Source organism: Podarcis pityusensis (genome assembly GCF_964106645.2).
Source record: "Podarcis pityusensis genome assembly, chromosome: 2".
Classification (NCBI taxonomy): Eukaryota; Metazoa; Chordata; class Lepidosauria; order Squamata; family Lacertidae; genus Podarcis; species Podarcis pityusensis.
This window is the reverse complement of record NC_138029.1, coordinates 27,262,218-27,280,049: the sequence shown is the minus strand read 5'-3', so window position 1 is coordinate 27,280,049 and position 17,832 is coordinate 27,262,218. Positions and strand designations below refer to the sequence as shown.

At 41.6% G+C, this 17,832-nt stretch overlaps 1 protein-coding gene across 3 annotated transcripts in view; it reads left to right on the top strand.

The window, feature by feature from the left end:
- SLC39A11 (solute carrier family 39 member 11) overlaps nt 1-17,832 on the top strand; it is a 273,374-nt gene that overhangs the window by 46,038 nt on the left and 209,504 nt on the right. The gene's annotated exons all lie outside the window — the stretch shown is intronic.

Below are 17,832 nucleotides of genomic sequence, written 5' to 3'. Positions count from 1 at the left end.
TACAGTCATACCTTGGAAGTCAAATGCAATCCATTCCCGAAGTCCATTTGACTTCCAAAACGTTTGGAAACCAAAGTGCGGCTTTTGATTGGCTGCAGGAAGCTCCTACAGCCAATCGGAAGCTGCGGAAGCCCTGTCAGACATTTGGTTTCCAAAACAACTTTCAAAAAACAGGAACTCTCACTTCCGGGTTTCGATCGTTCAGGAGCCAAGGCATTTGAGGTCCAAGGTACAACTGTATGTGATTTTGCCTAATACACAGTTTTGCAAAGCGATCCTCCCTAATATAATATATTTCGGTATGTTATTTTCACTAATGCCTTTCCATGTACACTTTACGCTATCGTATGCCTTTCTGTGGCTGGAAAGCTATGATGCAACATTTGGAGAAGTGCGAATCTTGAAGGATGGCTGTGGTTCGATCCCTGTATTGCTTTGGAAAATGTGAATTAGTTAGATTCACCTTTAAATGCGAACTGAATCGAATTTATCTCCCATCCCTACCTTCCTCTCAGTATTGGCAACCTGTGCACCTGTAACATGGAAATGCTTCTTTTTTTGGCTTGCTGCAGCAAACAGGATATATGTGTGTGTGAAAAACTGAGGAAGTATTCTTAATATGATTGCTGTCCTGCTTTTCATGGGGCATTACAGGACAAAAAACAATTGGGCAGGAGTTAAAAACAATTAAAGAGAGAGACAGAGAGAGAGAGAGAGATTCTAACCCATTGTGAGGTTTTCCCTGTACGTGCCTCTTTCAATATTCAGGGCAGGTTTCCTTGCGAAATGGCTGTCACTGTTTATGGATACCAACTGCGCCTTCAACTTAGTGTGTCCCTTGGGCATTGTTGCTTTTTAGGTTATTGTTTCGGGGTATACACGAAGCATCTGGGAGTCTGGTAGAGGAATAAAAGGCAGCCTAGGAATAACTTTGATGTTTAGCTTTGTTCCTTGAAGGCCCAGCTGCTGCCTTCAGCCTCTGACATTTCTCATTGTGACTTCACGGAGTCTGATGGGAGGAAGATGGTGATGGATGTCAAAGGAGCACAGCGGTTTTCATGGCCTTCCCATCTGTCTGCCAAAAAGCCAGAGCAAGCACTTGCACACACTGAAATTCTGGAGGGAGGCAGTATTTCAAGGAAACTAGATGATACGCAAGTGGCTCGAATCCCTTCCTTCGCATGGTTCATCAATAGGAAATTAACAAGCCTTTGCATTTCTTGGCTGCTTTACGGAAGCATGGTTTCCTGGCTTGGAAAACTAGGGAGTTCATTGCTGAGGTGAGATTTGATAGACCATTGGCCTGAGACAGAATGGTAGTCTCCTTCTTGGCTGAATACTTTGCTATTGAGATCGTTTCAACCTTACTTAATGTGCTAGTAAATGGTAAAGCCATTTACTGCCTTTGTGCATCTTTTCTATAGCAAGTAAAACAATACAATTCAAAACTCTCCTATACTTACGTATAAAAACAACAGGATGTTTTTTCTGAGCAGTGTGGAAACTTCGTATCGCAGACTTAAAATAATACAGTGAATTGTTCTGCAGAACCTATTTGTTTATACACAGATTATTAAAGCAATAAAACTTGTTACATATCAATTCATCTTGTTAATGTGTGGAACAGTATTCTAAAAACTTATGTATTGCAGCATTCATAAAAAAACAGGCTATGCAATAGCGGATTGCCTTTTTGACAATTTGATTTTTATCCGTAAATTATATTAATCTAATTACTTTCAGTATATAAAGTGTTCATACCTGCATTAATTTGAGGTTGCAACTGAAAGGCTGTTTGCTCCAGAATTCAACAGCCAGGTTCTTAATTTGGACTAGCCTAAAAGGCAATATTGATATGGTACCTTAAGTGGTTTATGGTCATTGTGCAAAGAGCTTTTTGTGAAATTTCAGGCCTGTATCACCTAGGCACTGGTTCACCAAAGTAATGCTTTTCTTTCTTTTGTCATATGCTGTACTTTCACGTTAATCCCAAGAGGCCCTGCTGAGGGTGCTGCCATAATCAGAAGTCCCATTTGGTGGCCACTTACACACCCTTTTTCAGGAAACTGGTTAAAATTACCCTCTTTAGGACATTCATGTGAAAGCCCCGAGAGCAGGAAAATGTGCAGTGCAATTTTGTGTTTCCTAGGTAACACCAGAAACATGAAATCTCATAGCAGGAGTCCGGACTGGGACTCCTTCCCATGCCAGTGTTGTTAAGTTTCCCACAAGGAATAACTTTATGCTTTACAGAATGTAGCAATAATCTATACTTCAGTGCCTACTGCAGAGATTTCCAAACTTTTCGTCTTGGTGACACACTCTTTAGGCGTGCATCATTTTGTGATACAGTGGTACCTCAGGTTACAGATGCTTCAGGTTACAGATGCTTCAGGTTACAGACTCCGCTAACCCATAAATAGTACCTTGGGTTAAGAACTTTGCTTCAGGATGAGAACAGAAATCAAGCTCTGGCGGTGCGGCGGCAGTGGGAGGCCCCATTAGCTAAAGTAGTACCTCAGGTTAAGAATAGTTTCAGGTTAAGAACGGACCTCCGGAACGAATTAAGTACTTAACCTCAGGTACCACTGTATAGTAATTCAGTTTTACTAGCAAACGGGAGGTTAAACTAACCCCTGACCAGCCATGGGAGGAGTGCGGGGAGTGTTTGCGTGACACACCTACACACTGCAGCCAACACATGAATGTGTCATGACACACAGTTTGGAAAACTCTGGCTTTGAACATTAATGTGGACATGGTTCTTTCTGCTCCTACCTTTTAGAAGTTTGTAGATGAAGGTAAAATCCCACAGTGTGAGCAGATCTTGTTGCTTCCAATGGGTGAGTGTTGGATTCCACCCACGTAGAAAACTATTTTCTGAAATTCTTTGCAAAAACTCATACTCTTCCGAAAAGAGATGAACGTACAAATAAGATGAACTATGTATTGTGTAGCAGAGTGGTAGACTGCACATCAAATAAACCTTCCTACCTTTTTTAGAATTCTTATTTAGGAGAGATTACCTGGGATATCATTTTCCCCTTACCAATTTCTTCTAAAACCATTTGTCTTTGACTGGGAAGAATGGAACTTTCTGTGGCACTGTGCTGCAGATGGATGAATTCACAAATCCAGTGCCTCAAACAGTAATTTGCAATGTTTGGAGTAATTATTCATTGAAGGCTTTGTTTGTTTAAATGTATAACTTGACACTTGCTAAAGCAGCTTTTGCTAAGATTTTAAATTATAAAGCAGAGTGATCCATTCTGGAAGAGCAAAAAAATAGCAATATAATAAATGAATTCAACTGTTTCTTGTTATTTCCCTCCCACCCCACTGGATACTTCATAAAATGACATGATCCTCATGTATTGTGGTATTTCGACAAGATGATCAATGATGAAATCTTTTCACTGAAACCTATCAACTCTTACAACACAGTTATTTATTACTCAGAAGTAAGCGTCACTGAGTTATATTGAACTTACTCCCTAGTGTGCTTCAGCCCTGTATACCTGAAGGAACATCTCCACCCCCATTGTTCAGCCTGGACACCGAGATCCAGCTCCGAGGGCCTTCTGGCAGTTCCCTCACTGTGAGAAGTGAAGCTACAGGGAACCAGGCAGAGGGCCTTCTTAGTATTGGTGCCTTCCCTGTGGAATGCCTTCCCATCAGATGTCAAGGAAATAAACAACTATCTGATTTTTAGAAGACATGTGAAGGCAACCCTGTATAGGGAAGTTTTTAATGTTTGATGTTTTACTGTGCTAATGTTTTTAATTTGTTGGAAACTGCCCAGAGTGGCTGGGAGAACCCAGTCAGATAGGTGGCATGATGATGATGAAAGCAATACTTTTATTCAGAAAAGGAAGGGTTTAAGCTGATTCCTATGCAAGAGAGAGAGAGACCACAGAAAAGGAAATTGCTAGAGTAGGGTTGGAGAACCTCGGGTGAAGAACGTCAGGTGCCGTAGGCCAAATGGGGTCCTCCAAGTTTCTCTATTGGGCCCTCAGGAATTTCCACAGGATAATTATCCACTCTAGTCTTCACCCCTCAGTGGTTTCCTTCCACATTGACCTTTTGCCATACTTAGAATCTGCCATTGAGCTGTGAGAATGCCTCATGCTTGCCAGGGTTGAGGGCTGTGTCTGTGTGAGAATATGTAGAAACCTCTGGCTTCTGCATAGGTGGACTGTAGCATATGATACAATTCAAGGGTACGAGTATTTTAAATAAATAAATGGCCAGAATACAAGTGTGGCAAGCCATTTACAGTTGCAGAAATTGTGAAGCCATTCCACTGAGTCTTAAAAAGTTGAATCTTCTGAGCTTTGGGGAAAAACAAAAACATTCAAAAGGTGACCGGGCGGGGGGAGGAGGAGAGGGAAATGTTTTGTTCATGAAGTCATACCCCATAAAAGGTGAGTGAGCAAAGTGTGGCTGTTTTGCAGTAAATCTCTTGTGTAAAAGCAGCCATAATCTTTGGTATGTTGCATTCATTGCTTCTAGGCTTCACTGAGTAGATAAGATGGGAGATGAGAGAACAGCTGGAGGCCTGGTTGTTATTGGCACATAAATGTTTTATAATACTGCCTTGTTCCTGTTTCTTGTTTGTAGAAAACTGTAATTTCTTCCCCTTTACCTTTCAGCAATGAAGGAACAACCCTTTCCCTTCTCATCTACGTGGCTGGGGAGTAATTTCTCACCTTGTATAAACTCTTCCTATAATGGCAATGTCACAGAGTCCTAACAAATAAAAATCTTGGGTACTCCAGAGACATGCAAAATCCTTTCACATAAAAGAACTCCAGTGTTTAGGGGAAGCCAAAATTATTAGCAGCCAGAGAAACCATGGGGCCCTTGGTGGTTGGACTAGATGACCCTCTGGGTCCCTTCCAGCAGTATAATTCCCTGATTAATGAAAAGGTAAGAGGATTTACTTAAAGGTTATCAGGATTCACACAAAAACCCATGGTGGGGTTTTCCTATAGTGGGAAAGCTATAGGAAGTATGGCTCCCTACACTAACAGGAGGTATGGCTGATGTGATTCTTCCTATGTGACTATTGTATCATGGATACAATAATGGACGGGCAAGAACACACAATAAGTGTGCTGTGCTTAGAAGCAATCCCAAGAATTGTGGGTTCCAAAATAATTGCCAGACACCCTTTTGTTTGCTTTCTATCTATCTTTCTATCTATCTATCTATCTATCTATCTATCTATATCTACTATCTATCATCTATCTATCATCTATCTATCTGTCTGTCTATATCTATATCTATATCTATATCTATATCTATATCTATATCTATATCTATATCTATATCTATATCTATCTATATCTATATCTATATCTATATCTATATCTATATCTATATCTATCTATCTATCATCTATCGATCTATCGATCGATCTATCTATCGATCTATTGATCTATATCATCTATCTATCATCTATCTACCTTCTTGCCTCACAATTCATCCTCCAGTTATCTTAATGGCAACTAACCTTTGAGGTGGAAATCTCTTGTGGACTAGACGTCTCTATCTTACAGGAAACTGGTTTGGCACTATTTTGTACCCTCTATTAAGGTATTAAGTGAATTATAGCTTTAAAAACTCCTACGTTCACTATCCAGCTGTCCCCTTCTTAATATTGACGGATCCTAAATTATATCGGCCTTTCCTGAAGTTGATGGAACCTGTGTTCCCACAAGGCTAAGCGCTTCCTTCCTTGGCATCTACTTTGACAAGGGGTGCTGAAATCTTCAGGATCGGGATGAGGGATTTGGATCTGGCCATGGTCATGAAGGGTGGTGCTTTGAATCAAAATTGGATTCCCTCTGAGCTCTTATGTCATTTAGCACCATAAGATAAGATAGCACCATAAGATCCAAAATAGATTTTCGACCTTGGAAGCCTTTCTGAATTGACTGTGGCAGTTCGTTCAGCACCAAAGCTAACTAGGCTCTCACCACAGTAGTGTTTGTATACATTACAGCAATGGCAGTAACCATTTGTATTTGCTTCGCGGACCGTTTCTTTACCTTTAATTTCTGAAATAACCTGACGTTTGAGACAAACATGTGTATGATCCCAGAATTCTGGAGTCTCTTCCCTTGCCTCTGAGAGAGAGATCATTTTCACATTAGTTTTTCATGAATCTTTAAATTGGTGTGTGAGTTGGGATTATTCCCACATTTCAGAAAGCAAGGTTCTAGCTGCATTTTCTCAAGGCAGCTTATCTTAAAAAATAGAAATACACAAATTTCTGATAATCCAGTGGACAATATGCAAGCACCTTCAGCTTGTTTTTTATTTGGCTTAGGATGTGAATAATTTCCCAGGGCCCTTCCTAAAACTAATTAATGGGGAAAGAAGTGATTTACTAAAGTTTCTGTTTTGCAATTTGCAAGAATTACGACTTGGCAAAGTGGTTTGTAATTAGTAGTGAATGAAATGTTCTCAGGATAATATTGCATTAGCGATATATATAACCTGGCACCAGACTTAAAAAAAATATCCTCTTCGGCTCCCTTGTTTCCAGTTATTGGGCGAGGACTTTGGACATTTTGCTTATGATTAAGTAATGTCTCTGGCAATAACAACTTTGGGACTTGCTTTTATGAGGTCAGATGTTGTTGATGCTGCTTCCAAAGCCGTAGTGTAGTGAGTGTAGACCCGTGTGTGCTGTGGATAGGAGGACAGTTGCTTTTACTTAGAAGATTGCAATTGAATTCCTTTCATTTAGACATTCTCAAAACTTAGGTGCAGCTTCTAGTGAATTTTTAATTTGACTATGGCTTATCTGCTATGTTAAAGAACCTCTTAATTATGGTGAAAGAGGAGAGCGCAAAATATGGTCTGAAGCTCAACATAAAAAAACTAAGATCATGGCCACTGGCGAATAGAAGGGGAAGAAATGGAAGCAGTGAGAGATTTTACTTTCTTGGGCTCCATGATCACTGCAGATGGTGACAGCAGTCACGAAATTAAAAGACGCCTGCTTCTTGGGAGAAAACCAATGACAAACTTAGACAGCATCTTAAAAAGCAGAAACATTACCTTGCCAACAAAGGTCCATATAGTTAAAGCTATGGTTTTCCCAGTAGTGATGTATGGAAGTGAGAGCTGGACCATAAAGAAGTCTGATTGCCGAAGAATTGATGCTTTTGAATTATGATGCTGGAGGAGACTCTTGAGACTGCAAGAAGATCAAACCTATCCATTCTAAAGGAAATCAGCCCTGAGTGCTCACTGGAAGGACAGATCGTGAAGCTGAGGCTCCAATACTTTGGCCACCTCGTGAGAAGAGAAGACTCCCTGGAAAAGACCCTGATGTTGGGAAAGATTGAGGGCACAAGGAGAAGGGGATGACAGAGGACGAGATGGTTGGACAGTGTTCTGGAAGCTACCAGCATGAGTTTGACCAAACTGCGGGAGGCAGTGGAAGATAGTAGTGCCTGGTGTGCTCTGGTCCAGGGGGTCACAAAGAGTCGGATACAACTAAACGACTAAACAACAACAGCTAAGCTACAGACTAAAGTAAAGAATATATTTCATTCTTTGATGAAAGAATGCCACAATCAAAATAGTTTATGTAGATTTGAGAAACTTGCATAGAATTAACTAATGCAGAGTCTCGTTTCATCAAAAAAATTAATACCCCCCCCCCCCATGATTGATTGAAGTTTTAAGATAGTGATTGGCATGGGAAGGATGGGAGGCGATAGGTGAATATTGTGTGGGTACAGAAAGTTTGTTTGGAAGAGGAGCGACAATGATTGGGTTGTTTCCATTTGAGATCTCAAGAAAAAACAATGTACCATATTTTTCCGTGTATAACAAGCCCCAATGTATTTTTGGGGACTCCAAATTGAGAAAATGGGGGAAGATTGTATCCGTGTATAAGACGACCCACAATTTTGAACATAATTTTTAAATAAAAAAACCTAGTCTTATACATGGAAAAGTATTTTTTAGATAATTTAGTTTTTAGACCCTGATAACATTACATTTTCACTGAGGAAGTCCGGTCTGCGTAACAGCAGCTATGTGGGGTTCTAAAAGCCTTTGATTATATAGTGTGAAGCAGAAGCAGAAATTGAATCTTAAAAATAGAATGGGCGTGTTTGAAGAAATGCCTGAGAGCCTTCACAAACAATATTGCAGCACGTTTTAAATGTTCTGAGTTAGAGACAAACTCAGCTAGTTGAGTTTGGTTCATAATGGAACCATCGGGAGTGTCGTTCAACATGCTTAGTCTGGATCCAAGACACTATTCTGCCTCCGTCCTTGGCAATATTTTTCAGAACGGAAATAATGCAGTTCTTGTAGTTCAGCCTACATTCTGATTTTGGGCCAGGACAAGCAGGGCAATCTTCCATCTGGCCTGATTATTGTCTTTATATATCAGGTGGCTGCTACAGGTGTCTCTTGGGTGTTATGTGGTATGTAAATTTCTGATCCCAACGGTCTCTGGAAGTCTGCAGTTTTCATTTTAGGAAGATCATCCTGGCAAAAGGAAGCACAGCTTCTCCCTGGCTATTCAGCCATATAAGGAGGAGTTGCAGGGAGTTTGCTTCCCTTTCTCACTGCCAGAAGTAATGCTTCCAGCAGGTCAGATAGCCTGAGTTACTATCTGTTCCCTTTCCCCTACCCTAAAGGCAGCTTCCAACCAGCGTAATTAAAAACAAGCATGAGCCCTTAAAAGAGTTACCATTTGATGAAAAAGTGGACATAGACCTAGAACGGATGAGCATACTTTTTCATTGGGGGGCTGTTCCACTGTCCTTCAGACCTTGTGGTGGGCCGGACTATATACCGTATTTTTCGCTCTATAACACGCACCCGACCATAACACGCACGTAGTTTTTAGAGGAGGAAAATGTGTAGGCATGCCACCCGTAGGCATTTTCTCCATAACACGCACAGACATTTCCCCTTACTTTCTAGGAGGAAAAAAGTGAGTGTTGTGGTGCAAAAAATACGGTATTTTCTTTTTTTTTGGGGGGGGGGAATGAATGAATTCCTATGCCCCACAAATAACCCAGAGATGCATTTTAAATAAAAGGACACATTCTACTCATGTAAAAACACGCTGATTTCTGGACCGTCTGCGGGCTGGATTTAGAAGGCGATAGGGCTGGATCCGGCCCCTGGGTCTTAGTTTGTCTACCCATGACATAGAAGCAGCAACTCAGAGCAGCTGGATGCTACAAGGAGAAATGGACCATAGAATGTCCCTTTGCCTACCAAATGACATGGACATTGTCCAGCAGATCAAGATGTGGGATAGAACTCTGGCTTTATGTTGAAGTATTTCATAGTTCTGTTGGTTAGAGTGTGGTGCTGACAAGGCCAAGGTGGCAAGTTCGATCCCCGTGTGAGACAATTGCATATTCCTGCGTTGCAGGGGGTTGGACTAGACCAGGCACCCCCAAACTCGGCCCTCCAGATGTTTTGGGACTACAATTCCCATCATCCCTGTCCACTGGTCCTGTTAGCTAGAGATGATGGGAATTGTAGTCCCAAAACATTTGGAGGGCTGAGTTTGGGGATGCGTGGATTAGACGATCCTCAGGGTCCTTTCCAATCTATGATTCTATGGTTATTGCTGTGCTGGGGTGGCCGGCACTGGGATTTGTAGGTTGATGTGCCCGCAAGTATTGCTCATGCCACACTGGGGCCAGACCATGGCAATTTGCTTCTTTTCGACCCTGCTGAAGGAAGGAATGACTGGACTCCGCATTCCTTAGTATTCAGACCCAAATCTCACTCATTCCCCCCCCCCCCCCAATTTCTGGAAGTTGTGTGCTACTCGCCACTCAATTTTGTTTTTGTTGATCTTAAAGCACCACATTTAATGATCCAAGGAAGCTGCTCTAAGAGTCGGTTTCTCAGCTGTGGAAAATGTAGTGTTGTGTGCAATATATGTTTTTGGTACTTGAAAAAGCTCTTAAATTTGCTCCAGGCTTTCTTTGCTTGTTATTTCTGTTGGTAGTTATGCTATTTATGCTGGCTGTTTCCACATCCTTTCTGTGTAATAACTTTTCAGTTCTGGCACAGAGGTATTGGAGATCCTTTGTGTTGTGTGTGTGTGTGTGTGTGTGTGTGTGCGTGTGCGCGTGTGTGCTTTTATTTTGTTGTGTTTCATCCATATGTGTGATATACTGTGTAAACTGTATTCATAGAAAGTCTTATATAGCAGATTATGCTCAAGCACAATTGCTTTCTGTAACTTTTAATTATTTACCGTATTTTTTGCTCTATAAGACTCACTTTTTCCCTCCTAAAAAGGGGAAATGTGTGTGCGTCTTATGGAGCGAATGCAGACTGCGCAGCTATCCCAGAAGCCAGAACAGCAAGAGGGATTGCTGCTTTCACTGCGCAGCGATCCCTCTTGCTGTTCTGGCTTCTGAGATTCAGAATATTTTTTTTCTTGTTTTTCTCCTCCAAAAACTAGGTGCGTCTTGTGGTCTGGTGCATCTTATAGAGCGAAAAATACGGTATATTTGATACCCAGGACCGAAGAATATATTTTGAGTTACACTGAAGGGACTCCAGGTGTTTGAAACTTCTAAAGTTGAATTCCAGGCAAAGTAGCTCCTTAGGATCCTTCTTCCAATAATTTCAAAGAGTACCTCTGCTTGCTTGACTTCTTGCCATGAGCAAACTGAGTTTGTTGAATGGATTTCTCTTTCTTGAATAATAGCACTGTGTGATTGTTGTGACTCATGCTTCCCCCTGCCCTTGTCACATAAAAAAGAGCCACAGGCCCCTGTTTGTTAACAAACACGAGCAGTGAAAGCACAACTGTCTCAATTGTTTGCTAATGGGGCATGATGGGACATGAAACAATTTATAATGCTGTTTGTATTATGCACGATAGGAGTAAGCAAGAAGAAAACAAGTTTTGCTTCTCATGATTGGGTACCCTGTTTCCTTTGCGCATCCATTTCTCTTTCTCTTGACCAGGGTGATGTAACTGCACTCTGTGAGGTAATGAAGGCAAACTTGGAAATGTCGCTTGATGAAATTGTAAGAGTAACAGCGAACTGTATTTGTGTGGATGCCAGTGCAATAGGTGGTTTTATCGTCACCCATCTGACTCCCGATTTAATTGTGATCCTTTTAAATAATTAAATGATTGTAAAGCACTAATAGCCAGAAGATACACTTCTATATCCATGGTCTACCTGTCAACTTAACTTTAGTGTGAAGTTTACATCCTTTAGTCCTTTTGCAACGTTGCTTTCAGATAGGAGCTTAATAGCTCACTCTTAGAGCTTCTCAAAATTAGTCTGGGACGCTCTGACCATTGGCAGCACAACTGTGTTGCCTTGCATACTGCTCTCTGAATACTTCTAAGTAAGGCGTGTACATTGGTACATTACATTTTGAGTCCAGATTGTCCTCCCCCCCCTTTTTTTTTTTGGCTTTCATGTTGGGGGCTGAACTGCTTAAAAATGACAAATCTAATTGTGATTATGGGGTGCCTTCTTGAAAACGCAATAGGTTGCTTATTCACCTTGCTTGTACTTTCACGTTTCTTGGAATTGTACTCTCATCTGTGTGCTAGTGGTACCTTGCTAACAGGCTGATGATTCCCAGTTTCTGATCTGCCATGGGTTCCGGCCCAACAGCAACCCAGTTTGTCCTCTGACAAACATACCTTGATATCTGATGACTGCTTCTCATTTTCATTTTTTGTTTTAAAGGAATGTGTGCAAAACCTTTCCAAGTACATCTGACTGTAATGTGTGTCTATGGTAAACACCTCTCCAACTAAGCAGATCTTATAGGTACATGTGCTGGGGAACCAAGTTTCCTTACAGGTCTCTGTACCACATACCTGTAGTAGTAAGCTTGGGTCTGCTATTGCATAACATGCAGGGTGACTCTGGCTGCTTACAATAACAAGGTTAGCAGAGACACAAGCAGGTTAAGAAATGGGTCTGAAATCTCCCAAGCAGGTCTGTGGTAGAAAAAGGAGCACATAGTTCTATTGCTTATATTGCAGGCTTGCTGCTTACTTTTCTCTTTTGGAAATACTGTGTTTGGCTCTGTTCCTGTTTAACTTCTCTTGTGCCTCTGTAAAATGTGTGAGTTTATTGCAAATCCTGCAGGGAGAAGCTGAGTTTCAAAAAGGCAATCTACTTTCATACCGAAGCATAATCAAACAAATGAATGTGTGTGTAAATATTTTGTGCAGCCTTTGCAAAAATTCAAGCATTTTTTTAAAAAAAACTGAACTTGAACTTTAGGGCAGGTTTAACTTCTCCGGATATTGAACTGAATCAAATATAAACAAAAGCACAGGAGCAGTGGGAGGGAAGCTGAACTGAAGGTCTCCTTTTCTAATGACTCACTTATGCATTTGTAAGCTTTTATTGGTTTGCAAGGAAGCCATGTTGTCAGAAGCATAAATAATCTGTGCTCTCTGAAAAGGCCAGTAAGCAAAAGATGGGATTCTTAAATTTACAGGCAAAAATAAAAAAAATAAAATGCGGATAAAAGTATGGGCTAAATATTCATAAAGCTCAATGTGTTCATAGGCAAATAGCAGACATTTTAAAAGGCATTTCACTTCCGTTCCGAGAGGCATATATTTCAGAGTTTCCCAGGTGATCCTAAGGTATAAAGTTACACAGAGTATGCAGAACCTAGTAACTGAAAACTGATTATTAAAATTCTTTGAGGTAGTTTCCATGCAGTGAGATCAGTGGCCCAGCACATGTGAACCCTCAACCTGGGTCTTTGCCACAGAGCAGACTGGTAATATTCCATTGACCGGGGGTGTGGTGGGGCTTGCTGTGAGTCCATTGCCATGGCTACACCATTCCCTGGTGAGGTTGGGACAAGATGTAGGTGCTCCACTATGCATCTCATAGAGTTGGTCCACCCCCAGAGGCAGATGGAATCTGATGGATTCCTGAATACTCTGGGGGAAGACTTTTTAAGGATGGAGAGGAAGCAGCATTCCTAAAACTGGAAGAAAAGGCATCAGAGAAAGGAAGAGACTAGTAATGTATAAAATGAACAGGTGGTCACAGAAAGTCTATGACAACTTTCTGTGATGAACTCCATCAATGAACAAAGACCTAATAAGTTTGGAGAATAGTCAATATCTCTTGGGAGAAAAGTGAAGATTATGGTGGGACCAATGAGTTAGTTTGTATAGGATTCACTGCTGCTTCCATTCCTGTTTTAATTTGGTCTTGCATTAAACGCAGCATGCTAGGGACTGAGTTTGATGGGACCGGGGACTCAGAGAGAGAAAAGCTTTTGGCAAGTCATGGTTGACTTTCTGCTTAAAATTCCTTGTTGCAGTTGCTTAGCAAGCCCAAGCGGCTTAAGTGTTTCAAGTGACTGAGTGGCCCACATCTACAATCAATTTGACACCGGATGTGTGCCAACCTGTAGCTAAATTGTTTAGTTTGCACTACACCACATGCCCAATGTGAGGTCCCCAAACTACCATACTCTTGATTGCCACAGCATTAACAGTGAAGTACATTATTATACAGCTTCTGCACTTTTAATTGAAAATTGGATTGAAGATCACTTCGTACTGCCTATTGAAGAATGAATAATGTACACCAGAAGACATAAATTGTTGAACTGTAACTCAGTTTGGCAACCTTTTCTAGAAATTTATCTAATTGAATGTAAATCTTTTGTGGGTGCCTCAGCTATGTGGAAAACTGTATTTTCACTCTTTTTAGTCTTAAGGTTTTTCTTACTGAGCCAAAAGCTTGCTTGAGCTTTTCTGAAGCTGATTATATTCTACCAAGGGATAGTGATTTTGATTAGAAGTGAAGGGATTTGATTTTGACAACGTGAATGAAATAAAATTTGTATTTCTCCCCTTCCCAATTTGCACAATGGTTTTGTTTGTTTGTTAATCTCTTTTAAATGAAATATTAGTAGAAAAACACAGCGAACCACTAAAGTTCAGGGATCTGTATTCTGCAGCAGGGCTGTCTTACCCATAGCCGCTAGTGGTGCAGGGCACCCGGGTGCCAGGCTCTCAAGGCGCCAGGGCTGAGATTTGGAGTCTGGAGATTGGGAAGAGCCGACAGCCGCTGCTGAGCGGAGCAGAGCCCATTGGAGTGCCGCAGCTCTTCAGCTGCGGTCGAGGAAGGCGCTGAGGCAGCCGGTCGGCTCCGCCCTCCTGCGTGCCTGGGATTGGCGGACCGTCAAGCACATACCTCTCATCAATCGTCTTGACACACAGAGAAGATAAGCTGCATTCTGTTCTTCTGCCGTTCGTCATCTGGGCCCATAACCAAAAATGTCGGGAGCTCCGTTTGACGGAGCCTTTGAAATCGCCTCCGACGATTAATTGACCTGAGCCTTTGATAAGGCTCCAGGCACATTCTCCCAGCAGAGCATCAAAACAGCATGCGGAAGTGATGAGACCGTATGGCTCCATTTTAAAGGAGTTTTATTTCTAAACTACGCAGAACAGAAAAGACATCCTCTCTCTATGGAAGCAGAGAGCAACTGAACAAAGGAACAAAGGAAACAGGAAACCACTAACGTCACATCCCGTCTCCCTTTCCCGTGAGACTCCAATAGTATGGAATGTAAACAAAGTCCTGTGACTCCACGCAGCTGTACAGTGAGAAACAGAAACTAACAGCTTACACAAGGCGCCTGGCTTTACTCAGTTGCCGCCGCTGCCTCAGGCACGGCTGTTGTTGCCCTGGGCTCTGCTTGCCCACCTCCCCCAGCGCCGCATATGTTTAAGACGGCCCTGCTCTGCAGCCCCTCACAACATCATCACTGCCCAAATATGTCCAAGGTGATGTTGGTATTGGGTTCTGTGCCATTTCTTCTTGGTATAAGAGGTACCCTATTCAACACCCTTGCTAGCTGCCCTGCTGGATATATTATCAGGAGCTGGAGCTGTAATTAGGCCCCCCAGGACCCTAACAGCTAACTTTGCATTCCAGAGGGTTATTTGAGGAGCAACAAGAGCCCTTGGCAGGCATGCTGCTTGGAAAATAAAGGTTGAGCAGCAAGGTTTAATTGCTCATATTCTTTGCCAAGTTGTTCCCTCCTTGAATCAATGTGTTCTTGATCACGCCAATGCCCTACCTGAAGTGTCATTTATCACAAGTGATTACCGGTCCTTTTGCTCTCTTGATGAAATGCTTGATGGCAATCTAGACTTCAGTGTCTGGAAGACTAACCTTGGACAGAGCTAAATTTGAGCATTAGAAGCTGCTTGAAGATTTGACACCAGCTTTTCTTAGAGGCTCTGGGACTTAATGAGTTCTTTTCCTCCTGGTCATTACTGTTGTTGCTGCCTATATACAGGACTGTGTGCATTTGATTCAGCGACTGCACTAAACCATAGCATTTCTAGCTCTTGAAGTTATTAATATAGTGTTTAAAGAGTATACATAACATCTCAGGTGCTTGGGGAGGTGAGTGGTTCTTAATGATCCAGGATTTCCAATCATCTGCTGGGGCTTCAGTGCTGGGCTTGGCTCCTTGTTCTTCAGCTTGGTCTGCTGTAGCAGCATAAATGATGCAAAAAAAAGGGAAAATATATAAGTGCACTGTTTTTCAGCATCGTCTGAGACGAGTGAGGCTGCTCAGGTCCTAGACTGCTGCTTGGGTGCAGTGGTGGTCTGGTAAACTGCGGCTGAATCTTAACCCACTATGTGGGTAGGTTGCTCCCAGGGCCAGGAATTTTTCTCAGCCCTACCTGGAGTTGCCAGGGATGAAATATAGGACCTTCTGCTTGCAATATTCTAGTTTAGCAGATAGTGCCAAACAAAAAAATATAGGCGACCGGCGAAGTGGATGCCTACAAAATCCACTTACATTTTAAAGATTAATATAACGCAACTTCAGCTGTGCAGAATCTATACAGTAAAGGCCATGCTGGTGTTGCATTTTCTGTGACCCTAGGTATGGATCGGCAGGGACAGCTGTCCCACCAGTGGAGGTTGAAGCACAAATGCTTATGTACTGCAAATAGTGTTCTTAAGTTCAAAACAGTTTGTTGAGGACCTCAGCCAGATCTCAAGGATAGTGTTGGATGTGATCCCTGTTGGCCTGAAAAGATTTGTTGATCTAGAGAAGCACTTTGATTGTCTTTTGAAAAATGTGTGAATAGGAGCCAGTATCTCCAGGTGCTTTTCTCAGCTTTGTTTTTCACTTGTTGGAAGACGTGCCTCCTCCTTCTTTTCAAGGCTTAAAAATCCTTTTATGAGTATCAGGCGTTGAAATAAAATGAAAGATAGAAAAAATAAATGTTTCAGATATTGCTCGTTTGTTACCTTGCCTTGGATTTTGTGGCTTTGGTTAAATCTCAAAGTACACAGAACAGTAAAACCATGCTAGATTAAATTAAGTATCGATTGCAACCTTCGTCTCTCGTTGGCAAAACGAGTCATTGGACAACTTGGTTGGTTAATTGTGTGAGATGGAGCCTCTTGAATATTTTGGGAGCTTCATAAGAATTTGTGATTCATAGTGCTAAACTTGGGAACAAAGTGTATTTTAAAAAAACAACCATATGCCAGGGATTTGGAAATTAAGCACTGTTCCAGAGAAGAAAACTGGGCAGGTTGCAAAAATGGAAAAAAAAACAACTGACATATATTAATTAGATGGGTTTGGGGAAGTGAAGGAGATGTATCGTTCAGTAGAGTTTACAGAAGATTGACCAACAATTGTAACTTACTGCCATAAAAGAGAGAGAGAGAAAGAACTTACTGAACTTGTTGCTTGATATATGTATAATGTTTTGCATGTCATCTTCAAGTTTTGAATCAGTACCAATATGATTCTGCCTGGACCTGAAGATAATCTCTGAGTTCCTACTCAGAGTTGCCCTGCCAAGAGAGGCTTGGAGGGTGGCAACAAGGAGAATTTGGGCACTTGGCTCCCCTGCCTGTGGAATGTTCTTCATAGCCAGGCCTGCTTGGCATTGATACAGACACCTTTCAATATTCTATTAAAATTTTTGTACATGTAAAACTTGACCATAGGTTGCCTAGAAGCTGCTGGTGTCAGGTGTATAAAAAGGAATCGGTTAATTAAAAAACCTTACACCCTGCTTTTTCACATGCGTCTCAAAGCAGCTTACAAAATGGGCATGGACATATTTACAGTGGTACCTCAGGTTAAGTACTTAATTTGTTCCGGAGGTCCGTTCTTAACCTGAAACTGTTCTTAACCACTTTAGTTAATGGGGCCTCCTGCTGCTGCCGCGCCACTGGAGCACGATTTCTGATCTCATCCTGAAGCAAAGTTCTTAACCCGAGGTACTATTTCTGGGTTAGCGGAGTCTGTAACCTGAAACGTATGTAAAACGAGGTACCACTGTATCCTGCTTCATCTAACATCCTCACTGGATTATTTATTTTAAAAGAACAACAGTGGTGTTTAGCTTTCTTTACAAAGCGATTTGCATGAAGGGAAAACAAGACTTACTTAAAAGTAAAGCAGTATCATTCATAGCTGGCTTTCTTTACCGCAATCCCTTTTCTGAGGGTGGACAGATAGATTTATTATAATCCTTTGTCCTGTGGTAAAAAGCATTAGTTTAGCAGTGTTGGTTTGTGTAGCAAGAGGCATCTCTGGCTTGGCTCAGCTTTATCCATTGATTTCTTCCCATTGTAGGCTGTATATGATTAATTTATCTCATGCCTGGAGATGTTCACTCAGAAAGTAGACCTTCTATTGCAGATCTTGTTCAATACATTGCTTTTCCCCTCAGTACACTTTCTCAATGAGTTATTCATATTATTTTCCAGTCTCTAAACGATTACTGCCTTTCTGCCTTTTAATAAGCATGAAATG